This window comes from Crotalus tigris, unplaced genomic scaffold, assembly GCF_016545835.1.
Source record: "Crotalus tigris isolate CLP2741 ecotype Arizona unplaced genomic scaffold, ASM1654583v1 scf7180000024286.1529876, whole genome shotgun sequence".
NCBI lineage: Eukaryota > Metazoa > Chordata > Lepidosauria > Squamata > Viperidae > Crotalus > Crotalus tigris.
The window spans coordinates 1,161,833-1,179,003 of record NW_024100459.1 but is presented as its reverse complement, the minus strand read 5'-3'; the positions used below and the strand labels follow the sequence as shown (position 1 = coordinate 1,179,003).

At 39.5% G+C, this 17,171-nt stretch overlaps 1 protein-coding gene across 1 annotated transcript in view; it reads right to left on the bottom strand.

Annotated features, from left to right (window-relative positions):
* The window catches only part of INO80 (INO80 complex ATPase subunit), a 66,372-nt gene extending 55,374 nt beyond the window's left edge, over positions 1-10,998 (bottom strand). Inside the window, 1 exon segment of the mRNA XM_039323892.1 lies at positions 10,710-10,998. The gene's annotated coding sequence lies outside the window, so the exon portion shown is untranslated.
* Positions 10,999-17,171: the final 6,173 nt, after the last annotated feature.

The following is a 17,171-nucleotide window of genomic DNA, read 5'->3' as shown; positions in this document are numbered from 1 at the left end:
GATTTGGATGGTTTCAATAATTAACTGAGTGTTTTAAATTAGTAAGATGATCTTTCTGTATGATAACATAGATGTGATAAGGCATGATAATCAATTGGATGAAATTTGAATTTTGTTTAATGAATTGAAATGATTTAAGGTTTAATATTATTTTGTTATCTTAAAGAGATTGATCGATTGTGGGATTATATATGTATAGGGTAGATTATTTTTTTATTTTAATTAGGATATCTATTGTGTAGTGGAAGAAGAAATAAATGAGATTGTGATAAAATGAGGGACGTGAGAGATTAAGAATTAGAATATATCTGGAAGGGATACCTGACTAACTTGTTGATTTAAAGTTAAATTTGATTATGGTAATTGTAAACTGACAAAGATTTAAAACAGGTTTAGCAGTAATAGAAATTTAAATTAGAAATGGAATATTTTAAATGTATTATGCTATTTGAGGGAAATAGAGAGGGGACAGTGAGTGTATTGAGTTGAGTTGTTTATATATGTTTTCACTTTTGAATGTTTGATTACCCAAACACCACGGTGTGTCCTGAATACTTTTTCTTAAGAATTAAAAAAACCAATAAAATGTGTTTTTTAAAAAATACTTCACGTAATCTTGATTCTATCCCTCTGTTAATGCAGCCCAGCACTGTGTTGGCCTTTTTGGCAGCTGCAGCACACTGCTGGCTCATATTTAAGTGATTGTCCACTAGGACTCCGAGGTCCTGACAGTTACTACTATTGAGCAAGGTACCCCCTATACTATACCTGTGCACTTGGTTTTTCTTGCCTAAACTTAGAACCTTACTTTTTTCACCACTGAATTTCATTTTGTTAGATAGCGCCCAGTGTTCAAGTCTGTCCAGGTCCTCCTGTATCCTAAGCTTGTCTTCTGGAGTGTTGGCTATTCCTGCCAGCTTGGTGTCGTCTGCAAATTTGATGACTTCTCCATCTATCCCCTCGTCCAAATCGTTGATGAAGATGTTGAAGACTTTTTCATTTTCAAAATGATTTCTTCTATTTATTTTTTCTTCTCTCATGATATATACTGCATTTTACATGATATATATTGAACTTTTACAAACATTTTCTTCACAGTATAGTGAATTTTATGCATACTTTGCTTTCATATGCATGTTGTGTGACTTTCCTTAAATACATGTTATTGTACGTATTAGTGAAATTGCAAACTAGTCTAAACGTGCTAACAATTTTACATACATCGTATGTACTGTACAGATGGTCCTTGTTTAACAACTGTTCAAATCTATGACAATGCTGAACAAATAGCAGTTAAAACCAATCCTTGTGCTTAGAGCTGTCGCAAGCTGCCCACGGTCACATAACTACAACAAATAGTTGGCTCACGATGTTGCAACCTCCCCTCAGTCACGTGATTACAATTGTGACCTTTCCTGCTGGCTTCTCCTAAGCAAAATGAATGGGGAAGCTAGAACAAAGTCACAACTCACAATCAAGTGAGATCCTCATTTAACAACAGCAGTGAGGACTGCTAGAACTGCAATTGCTAATTAGTGTAGACTTATGACTGAAGTCCCAATTAACACCATTAAGCAAGGACCCATCTGTATTGAGAGGAAATAATAGAATGTGTATAAAACTATTCCTCTATCTCTCACTGTTGAACAAGGGATGTGATCTTCCAATAGAGTCTGAAGATGAGAAACGAAACGTCTTCTAAGAAAAACAAGAAAGTCCATTTGCCTCATGAAAAAACATCTTTGGGACAACTATGATCTGGATGACTGAGAATCTCCATAGTCAATAAAGTCCTATGGAAACCAAAGGCTCTTTGGAAGTTTCTTGATGCTATCACTAATGAAAAGAAACTGGTCTACCAACAAAGAGAGATCACACCCCAGACTACAGATAACCATCTTGTACTTTCCATATTTATATAAGAGCCAGTATAGTGTCGACACTGCTAACATCAGATGTTTCAAAGAAGCAGAGGTCAAATTGCCAACATTTGCTAGATTATGAAGAAAACAAGGGTGTTCCAGAAAAAAAATAATCTTCTGCATCATTGATTATACTAAAGCCTTTGACTATGTAGATCACAACAAAGTGTAGCAACTTCTTAAAGAGATGGGAATACCAAACCATCTTACCTGTCTCCTGAGAAACCAGTATGCGGGTCAAGAAGCAATAGTTAGAACTGGACATGGAACAACTGATTGGTTCAAAATAAGAAAAAAAATATGACAAGGCTGTATATTGTCACCTTGCTTATTTAGCTTATATACAGAGCACATAATGTGAAATGCCAGCTGGATGAATTACAAGCTGGAATTAAAATTGCCGGGAGAAATATCAACAACCTCAGACATGTAAACAATATATCTTGATGAGGGTAAAAGAGAATACAAAAGCTGGCTTGAAACTCAACGTTAAAAAAAACTAGGATCATGGCATCTGGTCTCATCGCTTCCTGGCAAATAGAAGAGGGAAGAAATGGAAGCAGTGACAGATTTTAGTAATGTATGGATGTGAGAGTTGGACCATAAGGAAGGATGAGAGCCTAAGAATTTATGCTTTCAAACTGTGGTGTCCCTTAGATTACAAAGAGATCAAATCAATCAATCCTAAAGGAAATCAACCCTGACTGTTCCTTGGAAGAATAGGCGCTAAAGCTGAAGTTTAAATATTATGGCCACCTAATGAGAAGAGAAGACTCATTGGAAAAGACCCTGATGTTGGGAGAAGGTGATGATAGAGGATAAGACTGTTAGATAGTGTCATCAACACAATGTACATGAATTTGGGTAAACTCCAGAACAGTAGAGGATAGAGGGCCTGACACTCTATGGCGAAGAGAAGAAAAAAAATCTAGTGACTAAATAATAACAAAATAGTGTTTAAGGTGCTGAAGCAGGCGCCAGGTGCCCCAGGTTATAGTCCCTCCTTAGGCATGGAAGGGGCTAGTGTCTTTGGGCTTCGCCTAGACTTTGGGCTTCGCCTAACAGGACCAGTGTGGCAATTATGGTCTATAATTGTCGATAAAGAGGCCTTTATCCTGCAGAATCAAAAAATAAGATATGCATCAAAATCTGCAGCTTCAGACAGTTGAGTAGACTTGGCCATTGCACAGCAGGAACTGAAAACTCTAAACTTTCATAATTTTGTTTCTACAACAAACTAAAATGTATGCTAAAATGTTTTTAAAGAGAAATTTTGAAACATTGGAATTAGAACTACGCACATCTGGGGATGAATAATCAGAAAAGTGAAGATAATACACAAAGCCCCATCCCTTTTATGTGCATATGACCTCCGTACATATACAAAAGGGCCAGACATCCAATATAGTAGTCATAACTGCCGTCTGATTTTTGCTGACTTTATTTGCCTCTTTATTGACAATTATAGACCATAACTGCCACACTGATCCTGTTAGGAGTTATTAGATAGACATTTTTCAATTTCCCAGTCTAGGGGAAGCCCAAAGACACATAGCCCCTTCCATACCTAAGAAGGGACTAGAACCTGGGGCACCTGGTGCCTGCTTCAGCACCATGAATGTCCTTGCTATGGGCTTACTTGGTTATATTAAGCCATAATATAATTTGTTTGATTTTCAGCTAACATATGTTTACAGAATATATTGCATTTTGCTGAATAAATGCAGCAAAATGCAATTTATTTCATAAATTGTATATCAACAGGTCATTAATAAACAATAAATAAATCCAGATACTTAGTTTCTAGTTCGATTTGGACAGTGAATAAACCATAATTGGCAAGTTAATCTAATGTAATCATTCATAAACCATGGCTTACATATAAGTGGGTTTACAGACATGCTAAACCTAAGCCAAAGTAAATCAAACCATGTTATGGCACAGGATGTGTAAACTAGAGATACCAAATTTGATGCAAAAATCTAGGTAACAGCAAAGAAATACAGAAAGCTCTGGTTTTTTCTGCCATCTCAAAGACCATTCAGAATTGTTTAGGTTAGATATGGTAAACCTAAACCAGGTCTCTACTGGAGTTCCTTGTGCAGATGGTTGGCCACTGTGAGAACAGACTATAATTTTATTAAAATGTTTAGCATATGATGCAGTCCTATACTAACCAAGCATTTGCTTCTAATTAAATGCGAACTTGCATTATGAAGGCCGTAGTGCCTTTTAAAATGTTAGCAGGTAACGGACTACCCTCACTTCAGGAAGTGGGTTATTCCAGAACAAGGGAGCTGCTTCTGAATATCCTCCTGACAATATCTCAAAGAGAGAGGTTACAGCCTACTCTCTTGACCCAGACATAGTAGGCCGACAGATGCCACTTGGTTCAGAAGGTGGCAAGAACCTGAGGTATAAATTAACAACTTGGACTTAGAAATAATCCAGCAATCACTACAAACCCCATAGTATTAATTATTCTGTTATATCACTGTTGACCAACCAGTGAACGGCAACTTTATTTTGTACATATTAGCTTCCGACCTATCTTCAGGGCAGCCCCATGCAGGATGAATTACAGTAATCTGACTGCAAAATATACACAAAATCAAATGACTGTTTCAACCCCACAGAAATTTGGACTACTTGTTCATTTTATATGTCCCTCAGTATAAAATTATTTTCTTTCTTCTTAAAGAAAAAAAAATTAGCAAAGCACTATCGTATTTCTTCTTTGGAAGGAAAGACACTACAGTTAGAACACTGTCTCAAGATTTTTACTCTCATGCTGATAGCAATGGCTTTTCTCTCAGTTACAAAGTGTAGCAAATTAATATGCATAAAGTTCTATAATTCAATTGAAAATATCTGTAAATTATACTCTTATTGTGTGCTCAATCATCTTTCATAAACACTCAAGACCCTATTATTACAGTTACTGGCATAATAATAATAATAATAATAACAACAACAACAACAACAATTATGAAAGGGACCTTGGAGGTCTTCTAGTCTTCTATTAATGTTCTGTATCCCCTTAACAAACAAACAAGCACCTATAAGCTGACCAGGACCAAACATCAGTGAATCCAATTCTTATCTAAGCCATTCATCCCTCAACAAGGCACAAGAGCCTTGTTAGAACAAAAAGTTGGCAATCCAGTTAATTTTAGCTTCAAAAATCACTTTGAAGGTTTCTTTAATAAAAAATCTGAGCAGTTGCAACTTTCTCTATTAGAGTTAGTAAAACATGATCTTTTCCCCAACTGATTATTCACTTCAACTGCCTAAAAGAAGGGACACACCACTGGGCAACAAACATACCCATGCACAATACGAGGCATCAGAATTTCGGTTTTATCCAAATTGTATCTGTCAGTGTAAAAAAAGGGAAACTTTAAAAAAGCTTAGTTAGAGCATAAGGATGATATCTGAATGGGAGGTCAGGATGATGTCTAACTAATACTGATGTTCCATGAGGAAGTATTTATCAGGCGTGAAAAAAACAGACTCACATGTGCAGAGTTTGAGCTAACTACTTTATTATGTTCTACTTACAATACAGGAATCCCTCCAGTCTGGCAGTCTACTCCTGGGAACAAGTAGACAAGGCTCCAAAGTACTTGGGGGGGGAGGGGCGGACCAATGTCTTGCAGCAGTGCAGAGACTCCAAAATAGCTGCATGCTTCATCCCTCCTCCCTGCCAGGCTGAATACTTCCCCACAATATTAGAACAATGATGGCAAATTTCTTGGACTTGATTTGTTCAGAAAATGCCTAATTTGACTCTGCTGACACCACTTTCCACCAGACAGAAGAGAACAATTCATAATAAGAGCATTAAATTACATTTAAATATATTTAATAAATAGATAATAGTATTTTTTTTTTCAAAAAGGCCTATCCCAGCTAACTCCAGGTTGCACAAGGCCTGGAAACCTCAAAGAATTGCTTGTGTGGCTTTGCAGCCTCCAAAAAAAGAGCAAGGAAACACATCCAAATTCTTGTGCACTTTTTGGAGGCTCCAGAGGCTGGGTGAGAGTAGGATCCTCTCACATGACTTCCAGAAAGTCTGGAGGCTTGGCATGTCACCTTTGATACGCATGTCATAGGTTCATCATCAACATATTAGATACGAGCCAGATAAATGTGTCATTCATAGATGAATAAGATGAAGACTAAGCACAATAGCAAGCAACTACAGATAAATAATATGGTAGACATTTAGTTAAACAGGGTTCGTAAGAACACAAGGTCTGGGTTCTATAGGGATATTTTATTTGTTTCTTTTTTCCCATTGGAAAGAATTGATAAGTCAATTTAGGATTTTTGCATTCTGGCAATTAACATGCTCCAAATACACAAGACAAATAGGCAATTGTTATGGGAAATATAACAACATTCATTTTCCTTGACTTAAGAAGACAAGTAACAAAGTAGTTCTGTCTGAATTTACTGTAACTTCCAATAAGCAATTCCTGTTCCCATTCCTAACAAAATATCTATCTTAATATAAACAATATCCCACAATGTACTCAAAACTAATCTTCTCCAATGCATTTTCTATTATATCTTCTAAAGTAAACATTAGAGATTGTTATTTAAACTGAAATGTCTATGCCTTGTGCATCCACTTTTCAATCATTTTTATAAATGATTCATGTTTTTCATCCAGGAATATTTGAACAACCTGTAGAGAATGCTGCTGTGCATGCATGCTTAATACTGCACTTGTATTAAGGACCCAACAGGATTTCTGCAGCTGCAGGTGAGAATATTATGGTGGTGGAAGGAGACATAGCAGACATTACAAATACAGTCCATCATTACCCTACATCAGGGGTGTCAAACTGCCGGCCCACGGGCTGATTGCATCATGTGGAGGCCACACCCACCTGTTCCAGCAATGCAAAAACTCACGATACATTGCTACATGTCATGTGATGTGGTTTGACACCCGTGCCCTACATGGACTGATTTATTGCAACTCATAGCATTGGGTAATAATAATAATAAAGTTGGAAGGGGCCTTGGAGGTCATCTAGTCCAACCCCCTGCTCAGGCAGGAAACCCTATACCATTTCAGACAAATGGCTGTCTAGTCTCTTCTTAAAAACTTCCAGTATTGGAGCATTCACAACTTCTGGAGGCAGGTTGTTCCACTGGTTAATTGTTCTAACTGTCAGGAAGTTTCTCCTTAGTTCTAGGTTGCTTCTCTCCTTGATTAGTTTCCATTTGTTGCTTCTTGTCCTGACTTCAGGTGCTTTGGAGAATAGCTTGACTCCCTCTTCTTTGTGGCAGCCCCTGAGATATTGGAACACTGCTATCATGTCCCCCCTCATCCTTCTCTTCATTAAACTAGACATACCCAATTCCAGCAACCATTTCTTATATGTTTTAGCCTCCAGTATCCTAATCATCTTTGTTGCTCTTCTCTGTACTCTTTCTAGAGTCTCAACATCTTTTTTACATCGTGGTGACCAAAACTGAATGCAGTATTCCAAGTGTGGCTTTACCAAGGCATTGTAAATTGGTATTAATACTTCACATAATCTTGATTCTATCCCTCTATTAATGCAGCCTAACACTGTGTTGGCTTTTTTGGCAGCTCAGCACATTGCTGGCTCATATCTAAATGTTTGTCCACTAGGACTCTGAGACCCCTCTCACAGTTTTTACTGTTGAGCAAGGTACCACCTATACTTTACTTGTACATTTGGTTTTCCTTGCCTAAATGTAGAACCTTACTTTTTTCACCATTGAATTTCATTTTGTTAGATAGCGCCCAATGTTCAAGTCTGTCCAGATCCTCCTATATCTTAAGCCTTGGTAAAATATCACCAAGCTACAGTAACCATTTTAGGTAGATTGTATTGCCAAGGAAATGTGTCAATGCTGCTACTTTAATTACAGTAGTTATGTTTCTGTTTATCTTTTATTGCTAGCTGTATATAGCATTTTAGCTACACTAATGTCAATGGCCCATAGCAGCATACGGCCATTTGTTTGTTTAGCTACACTAGGGTTATATACATAGAAACCTCAATCATACTTCATTCAAGGAACTTAATTTTCTACTTTCTTATGATAGGCTAAATCATGAATCATGAGTGGTGTTGGTACAACATATTAGCATAAAACATGACTACGCAATATGCTGACCCATAAACTACCTGTAGAACCTATATTTTGGGTGGCATTCACATATCATGGCAGGCCATGTTACCATCCTGTATTTACAGTCAGCACCATGTCTAAAATATTCAAAAGCTTGTAATGCTTTGACAGAATTTCTATAAAAATATTATTTGGAAGATCATGTGACTTTTTACTGAAATCTAGCACAGGTTCAGGAAAGCAAAACTGCAAGCCTCAACAAAGAACATGCTGCAAAGCATCTAATTCCTACCCTAATTCATAATCAGAAATGCATTCAATTGTGTTCAATTATGGATCTTTAAAATTTCCAGAAATATTAATATTGCTAAAGGAATATATTTGGGGAAAGAACCCCAAAATATAGGAGAAATTAAAATATATGCATGATTGCTGAATTCTAAGGAATATGCCATCTTTTTTATTTTTGGATGTTTAATAGAAGCAGGCAGACAAAGTTAAAATGCAAACAAAAGTCCATCAATGTTATAATAAAACAAAGGAAGAAAGTGAATATTTTCTTCCTCTGCATGAAATACATTAATTTTAGAATACTGAGAAAGGATACAGGGACAAAGCTTCTAAAAACACATTCTGCAACAAGGAAAGTTGTATAATGACTCTTATTTTCTGCATATGAAATGCTGGCATTTCTACATTTTAGATCCTTTTGTTTTTCTTAATTTCATGAATTTCAAAAAAATGAAGCTCTATTTGTAAAAAGCCAACTTCTCTTTCATGGCAGAGATTTTTTATTTGATGCATTTTCAAATACAGCTCAATTTCTTTCACGTTTAACCATTTTATGAGTTCAGAAATTAAGTTTTATCATTTATAAGGCACCCTATCTTCTATGGGTGACTCTCGGTGGAATACAAGGATTTCTGAGAAAAACTCTTTTTCTTTGTGCTTTCACACATTCTGTACTCAAAAAAAATTTAAAAGGCAAAACAGAATATTTGAACAAGGAATAACTCAACAAAAACCCTAATATATAACTGGAAAGGTTACAAGCATAATAATGAATTAATGCATTTCCTTTTCAGTATTGCAAAAACCATTCAGTTTTGAGGAAAAAAACACCAGTGTTCTGTCAGTTAGACATACTCACAAATGTTTGGTATGTTTTCTTGCAAAAATAGGAGGAAAGTATATTGGATGTGTTCGCCACCTTGAGTTATTTCTAAAAATAATAGGCAGGATATAAATAATCAAATAAATAAAAATAAATGAATATGCATTGATATGTGACCAATGGTACATGTCAATCATATAGAAGAATATCTAGCTAAGGAATAACACTCTGGAGATAAATACGTCTTTCTCATACATTTTTTATTATCATACAAAACATCAAATCCCAAACAACATTTCTAATTCAACATCACTGAATAAGGTGTTTCAGTGCTTAATCAAAATAAAATTGATTTAATATTATGAAGGATTTTATTAAAGCAAATAAACACTTTATTAGGTTTGTGGAAGACTTGGGAAACAATTCAGAAAATGTGCTTCAGAGAACATGGGAACAAAAACTTGAGTACCTTTCTGTAATTCTATGATGCTACCACATCTTTTTTTGAGATCACAGTGCTGAGTTTGCACTTCAGGCGTTCTGAATCACCTTTTTCAAATAATTTCTCAAGTGTAGCTTTACTAATTCTACTTTACATTCCACAGTTTCAACTCAAATTTGTTTAAAGATCAGAAACATTCAAGTCCTACACATCAACTTACCACAAGAAATTTATCTGATATGTAGACCATGCATGCAATAAGGGGTTAAAAAAGTGATCACTTCTACTGTGCTGTATGTTACACTGCAGTGTTTGATGAACTCGTATATTTAATTATAAATGATACAATGTCAATTATAATTCAGAGGCAATTGCTAGCAATTAATGTCTATTAGCTTGCAAAAAAACATTAGACATTTTGCATAATAATCAATGCCAAAAGCCACTAAAGCATCATCTATTCATGTAATATATTCCACGAAGCATTTTTAAAAATGTATCCTGATTAATATATATAAATACGTATAGATTTTTCTGATTAAGAAGACATAGATGCAAATTGACACTCCGTGCTCACTGCTCCTTGATGTTATTATCCTTGATAAACGGCTATACCTGGATCTCAGATTCATTCAACATACCAACATGAATCTCTGCCAAGTATTCCCACAACTAGAAATCCTGTATCTCAGAGGTCACTTCATGAAGCCGGGCGGCTTCCTCGTTTTCTACTGCCAGGCACTGAGCAAACGAGGTGCGCACGTGTGACCGTGGACTGGGTGTGACCAAGACACAGACACACACAGAGACACACACAAACACACACCGCATGCTGCCCGAGGTCAGAAGGTAGCGAGGCATCGCCTGAGGAATCTCCCTCGCCCTTCTGAACCCTTTGGTGGGAAAGGGGAGACCCCTGGAGTACAGCACCCTCCCCACTTGCGCCCCCCCAAGGAAACATCCTGTCCCTTTAAAAGTAGGCCCGGCTGCCGGGGCCACTGGGGGGGGGGACTGTGAAGGAGCGGTGAGACGGGGGTTGATCCCGCGGCCTGGTCTAACGGGTCCCTGCTTTGCTGCCACCTGCCCCGGCCCGCGAATCACGGCGTCTCACCTGCGTGCGTAGCTCGGCTTAGGCCGAGACTAGCTCCTGAGTTGTCCGCCCCGCTTTCCCGTCCCGGCCTCTCGCCCCGTGCTGCGTTGGCGCTGCCTGTGTCCTGCCGCGGCGCCCTAGACTTCTGCTTCGACAAGATGGCGGCCGCGCTATTTCTGCTGAGAAGGAGGCGGCGGCTGCGGGCGCTGGGACGGCGGCGGCGGCCACTTTCGCTCACTGAGAGGAGAGGAGCAGGGACACGGGGAGCCATGGCGGGGGGGAGGAGAGGCGCCATAGCCAGGCCAGAATAATCGAAAGCGGCACCCCCAGCTAGTGCTCCGAGCCCAGACACACAAACATTCCCCCAATGGGCTTCGCCGCAACTTTCATGCGGACCTTAAGTTCATATCCCGTGTTCAGTCCCCGTACAGAACCCAAAAGAAGTAATCCAGAAACGATTCGTTCGTCACTCGATTGGTTGAGTCTGAGAGTGACGGAAATTGCCGAGTGCTTTCGGCTCCCAGAAACTAGCGTGAGTTAGCAATTCTCGCGCGAAGCTCATATAAAGAGTCGCGAGACTGATATTCCAACGGGACCTCCCTGGAAGTGACGTATTGTTTCTCCTAATGTTAGCTAGACTTGAAGAGTAGTTGTGGGCCCATGTAGGCCTCAACTTTGATTAGGATAGTTAGGTCTCCAATTATGGGCACAATAGATTTATGAACACCTTCAAAAATCCACTCTTCCAGATAATTGGGCTTTTTTCCCAGCATTGTCGCTTGCCAATGGCTGTAGATGGCTACTTTAAAACTTAGCTGTGTCGGAAAACATACCTGACATGCTTTAAATTTATTTTTTTCTGACAGCATTTGTTCCAATTCAGTACTGAGGTTATTATTTTTTAGAATTGGTGAAAACTACAATATTATTTTCATTGTAAGGATACCCGTGGAGACTCTAAAGTAGCTTTGAGGATTTTTTTGAGATGGGAGTTGTGTTCAAGTCAGTCTTGACTATTGGCACTGCTTAGATAAGCCCCTCAATTTTCTGGGTAACATTTTCAGAAGTGATTTGCCATTGCCTTTTCTGGACTGAGACAAAGTGACTGGAGTAAAGTGGGAGGTGGACTAAGACCTCAAAACACTCCAGTTTCTAGCCTAGTACCAAATTGGCTATCTGGTTTTGTCTTGGATGTGTCATCATTATATTTCTTGGCACTAATAAGGGGTATATCAATACAGGAATGACATGAATAAATCCCAAATTACTGATGTGCCATAAAATTGATGTCAGTAGGTAGACCTTCTCCATGCTTGGTCTTCAATTGGGGTCTTTGGGTATTCCAAAAGCGCCACCATTCTCTTTATAATCAAATTTATCTGCCTTGATGCTGATGGTCTTCCTTCTACTTTTCAAGAGAGCTAGTTTTAATGAATTAGAGAATAAGAGTTGGAAGGAACACCGGAGATCTTTTAGTCCAACCCCCTGCTTAAGCAGGAGACCCTATACCGTTCAGGACTAATGGTTGTCCAATCTCTTCTTTAAAAAATCAGGACAGATCACCAACAATTTCCAGAGGCAAGCCAGTCTGCTGATTGATTATTCTCACTGACAGAAAATTTCTCCTTAGTTCTAGGTTGTATCTCTCTTTAATAACCTTCCATCTGTTACCTCTTGTCCTGCCCTCAGGTGCTTTGGAGAATAGGTTGACCCCCTTTTCTTTGTGGCAGCCCCTCAAATATTGGAACACTGTTATCATGTCACCCCTAGTTCTTTATAACATTAAACATACCCAGTTCTTGCAAGTGTTCATCATATGCTTTAGCCTCCAGTTGCCTAATGTTTATCACTCTTTCCTGCACTCCTTCTAGAGTCATTTTTTTGTATTGTGATTAAAACTGAACACAGTATTCTAACAGAATAAAATAGAGTAGAGTGGAGTAGAATATAGAATAGAATATAGCAGTGATGGCAAACCTTTTAGAGACCGAGTGCCCAAACTACAACCCAAAACCCACTTATGCATCGTCGGGTGCCGGGTGGGCATGGCCCATTGGCTCGGTGATCCATTAGGTGGCTGCGGTGGTAATGGCAGACTGGGTGGGACTAAAAAGTTCAATCCCAACTTTGCAAGATCTTTTTTTTTCCCCACGAGAAGTTGTAATTGACTGATTGATTGAACCTTTTTTTTTTTTGCACAAGGCAACGGAGGCCTAAAGCGAAAAGGTTTTATAAAACCCAGCTGAAGGCCTAGGACTCGGGCGACAGCACGCGTGCCCCCAGAGAGGGCTCTGAGTGCCGCCTCTGGCACCCGTGCGATAGAACATAGAATAGAATATAGAACAGGAAATAGAATAGAATAGGAAATAGAATAGAATAAGAAATAGAAATAGAAGAATAGAAATAAAAATAGAAGAATGGAAATAGAAGAATAGAAATAGAAAAGAATCTGGAAGGGACCTTGGAGGTCTTCTAGTCCATCCCCCTGCTCAAGCAGGAAAACCTATACCATTTCAGACAAGTGATTGTCCCGTCTCTTCTTAAAAATCTCCAGTGATGGAGTGCCCATGATTTCTGAAGGCAAGCTGTTCTACTGGTTGTCTTCATTGTTAGGAGGTTTCTTCTTAATTCCAGGTTACTTCTCTCTTTGATCAGTTTCCAACCATTGTTTCTTGTCTTGCCCTCTGGTGCTTTGGAGAATAGTTTGACTCTCTCTTCTTTGTGGTAGCCCTTCGAATATTGGAATACTGCTATCATATCACCCCTATTTCTTCTTTTCTTTAGACTAGCCAAACCCAAGTCCTGTAGCTGTTCTTCATGTTTTAGTCTCCAGGCCTTTGATCATCTTAGTTCCTCTTCTCTGATCTTTTTCCAAGGTCTCCAACATCTCTTTTGTAGTATGATGACCAAAACTGGTAGCAATATTCCAGGTATGGTCTCACTAGGGTTTCATAAAGCAGTACTAATACTTTGCGTGATCTTGATTCTATGCCTCTGTTTATACAACCCAGGATTGTATTAGCTTTTTTGGCTGCTGCTGCACACTGCTGGCTCATAGTCAAGTGATCGTCCACTAGGACTCCAAGGTCCCTCTCACAGTTGCTGTTTTTGAGCCAAGTCTCACCTAATCTGTACTTATATCTTTGATTTTTCCTGCCTAAGTGTAAAACTTTGCTTTTCTCCATATAAAATTCATTTTGTTGGATAGGGCCCATTGTTCAAGTTTGTCAAGTTCTTTTTGGAACCTGAGCTTGTCTTCTGGGGTGTTGGCTATTCCTGCCAGTTTATTGTCATCTGAGAATTTGACAGTTCCCCTTCAATTCCCTCATCTAAGTCATTTATGAAGATATTAAAGAGTCCTGGGCCTCTCTCCATGTGGAAGACTGCTTGGCCTTTTTGGCAACTGGAGCACATTTCTGACTCATACTTAAAAATGGTTGTTGAGTTCCCTCTCACAGTTATTGCTGTTGAGTCAGGTAGCACCTTTGCTATACCTGTGCATTTGGGGTTTTTTTTGCCTAAATGTAAAACCTTACTTTTCTAACCACTAAATTGCATTTTGTTGGCTAGGGCCCAGTGTTTGTGTCAAGATCCTTCTGTTGTAAAGTGTTGCTGTTCCCCCTCCCCAGTTGTCTGCAAATTTAATGAGTTTCCTTTCTAACTCTTCATCTAAGGTGTTTATGAACATGTTGAAGAGTATTGGGCCTAAGACAGAATCTTGTGGTACCCCACCGTCTGAACCCTGGCAAGACCAAATGACTTTGAATGCATGGAGCTTCAAGATCTGGGACTTTGATATCCTTAGTTCTGGATGGGGTGGCACTATCCCAGACAGACCCAGTCTGCATCCTGGGGATTGTCCTGGACTTGTGATTCTTGCTTGAAGAGCAGGTGGCAGCCACACCTAGGAGAGGCTTTGTACAACTTTGAGCTGTGCGGCAATTGTGGCCTTTCCTGGATCAGGAGTCCTTGGGCTCAGTCATTCAAGCCCTAGTCATTTCATGCCTGGACTAGTACAATGTACTCTACACAGGGCTATCCTCGAAGAACATTCAGAAACTACAACTGGTGCAGAGTGCGGTGATGTGAGCAGTTTTGGAGCCACTAGAGTGGTCCATTGCTGCTCTGCAAGGTGCACTGGCTGCCGATTTGCTTCCAGGTGCAATTCAAGGTGTTGGTTATCATTTTTAATGGGTCCAGTTACTTGAGGAACGGTCTTATCCCAATGGGACTGGCCCGCCTTACCTGTGCTGGCAGAGGACGCATACTGGGGACCCTGTTGGTCAGGGAATTCCCTGGCAAGATCCAAGAGAAGAACCTTTTCTGCTCTTGCCCTTTGGAACATCTTGCCCCCCTCCCCGAGGGTGAGGTCTGCTCCCATCCTCCTTTCAGAGTCTGAAAACGTGGCTCTGCCAGTTGGCTTGGGGTCTCAATGGGGGAGTTTGAGGCTGGAGGTGGTTGATGGACCAATAGCAGATCCCCTGCACAACCTGCTCCCTCTCTCACCATCTTTTAGTTATAGTTTGTATTTTTATTGTTATAGTGGGCATATGTTTGTATGGTTTTATTGCTTTTAATATTTTAAAATTAATATTTTAATTTATTGCCCAGAGTCACCTTTTTGCGAGATGGCAGGCAAACAAATTTAATAATAACATAAAAAAATTAAAGAAGACATTCTTTGTTTTTTATGTCCTGAAGAATATGGTCTTCTACTAAAGTGTCCAATTTCAATCCATTTCAATTTGCACATACCTAAGGTATTAATTTGTACATGTTCATGTTTTTACATTCCATGTTCCCACTGTAATTCTTTGCAGTTTGAGATTTGCTTTTCCTGCATAGTAACATCAGCAATCAGATAGCCATAGAATTAGTACTCCAAAAGATTCTCAGCACTTCCTCAATAGCATGTTGTGTGGCACCAGGAGTGGGGGAAGGCAACATCTAGCATTATATCAGTCATTTTATATTTTCTACTCATGTGCAACATTAGCACATGTACCATATAAGCAGACCAACAATTTGGACAAAAAAAGATAGTGTTTACTTACCTTCTTTCTTAAAAGTAAAAAAGATAGCTTGAAGATTTAGATTCCCTAAAGCTGAAATCTTAAGAGTCTCTGCAATGAACATTATATTTGGGGATATATTTGTCTGCAAGATGTGCCTAAAATGGACACTGCCCATTTAAAAGATGAGTGCTAGCTCCTACTTCACCATCTCTAAAATAATTCCTGAACTATATTCACTCACACACAAAAATAACACATAGATCCATTGCGCTACTTCCCTTGGAAATCAGCAATTTTATTACTACATCCATTCTACACAAATATCTTAACAAATCTAAAGTTTTATTTTAAACAGAACATCCCAACTGTTGGAATGAGTACAATTTTTTTTTAAAAAAATTAGAACATTATAGAAAGAAGAGTAATAGGATGTAACTTTTTTAAAAAATAAATGGCGACAGCACTCTATGTGTTTTTGATGGAGCTTTGAAAAGTTTTGCCGAGAGGGTGCTGGAAAGTTTTTGGGGATGTTGAGATTGGTATATGGAAGCGGAGGAGTGTTTGCAAGGGTTCTCAACCTTGGCAACTTTAAGACTTGTGGACTTCAATTCCCAGAATTCTGGGAGTTGAAGTCCACAAGTTTTAAAGTTGCCAAGGTTGAGAACCCCTGGTTTAGAGAAAGGCAAGAGGGAGACAGGCACGACTGATGAGAGGATGGAGATTTGGTGGAGAAACGGAGAGGTAAAAAGGCCAAGAGTCTGAAGAGTGGAGAGATCAGAAAGGAGCAGCTGGAAAAGGAGACAGAGAAGAGTGGATGATTTATGACTGTGTGGCTTCCCTGAACTTCCCTAGACTTCCCCCCCCCCCCCCCCCGATCTCAGTGAGCTGCCTTCTGTGTGCTGTGCTAATCCCTGGCCTGAGAGCCCAAAAGCCAGCAGCTGCAGCTCTGAAAGATGGCATGGGTTCTATAATGGAGGCGGAGCTGACCCGGCCCTTGTCAGCAACTGGACCTATTGACGTTTTGATGATCTGTGGCAGGAGCAGGATGGGGCTAGTGCAGCCATCTTTGCTCTCCTTGACCCCCTGGCAGCTTTCAATACCATCGAACATGGTATCCTTCCGGAGCAGCTTTGGAGGTTGGGAGTGGGGGGGGGGCTTTATGCTATTCTGGTTCACTTGTGGCCTCTCAGTCGGTGTTAATAGGAAGCGAGAGGTCTAGCCCTCGCACACTGCTGTGCAGGATCCCGCAGGACTCAGTACTCTCTCCGCTTCTATTTAACATCTACATAAAGCCGTTGGGTGAGATCATCAATACGCTGATGATACTCAGCTGCATGGCTCAGTCTGTAGTGAGTTAAGTTGCAGTGCCTGGAGGCTGTTAGGGGTTGGATGGAGAGCAACAGGTTGAAACTGAACCTTGGCAAGACCGAGTGGCTCTGGGTTTGGTGTTCTTTGGCCCATGGAGAAT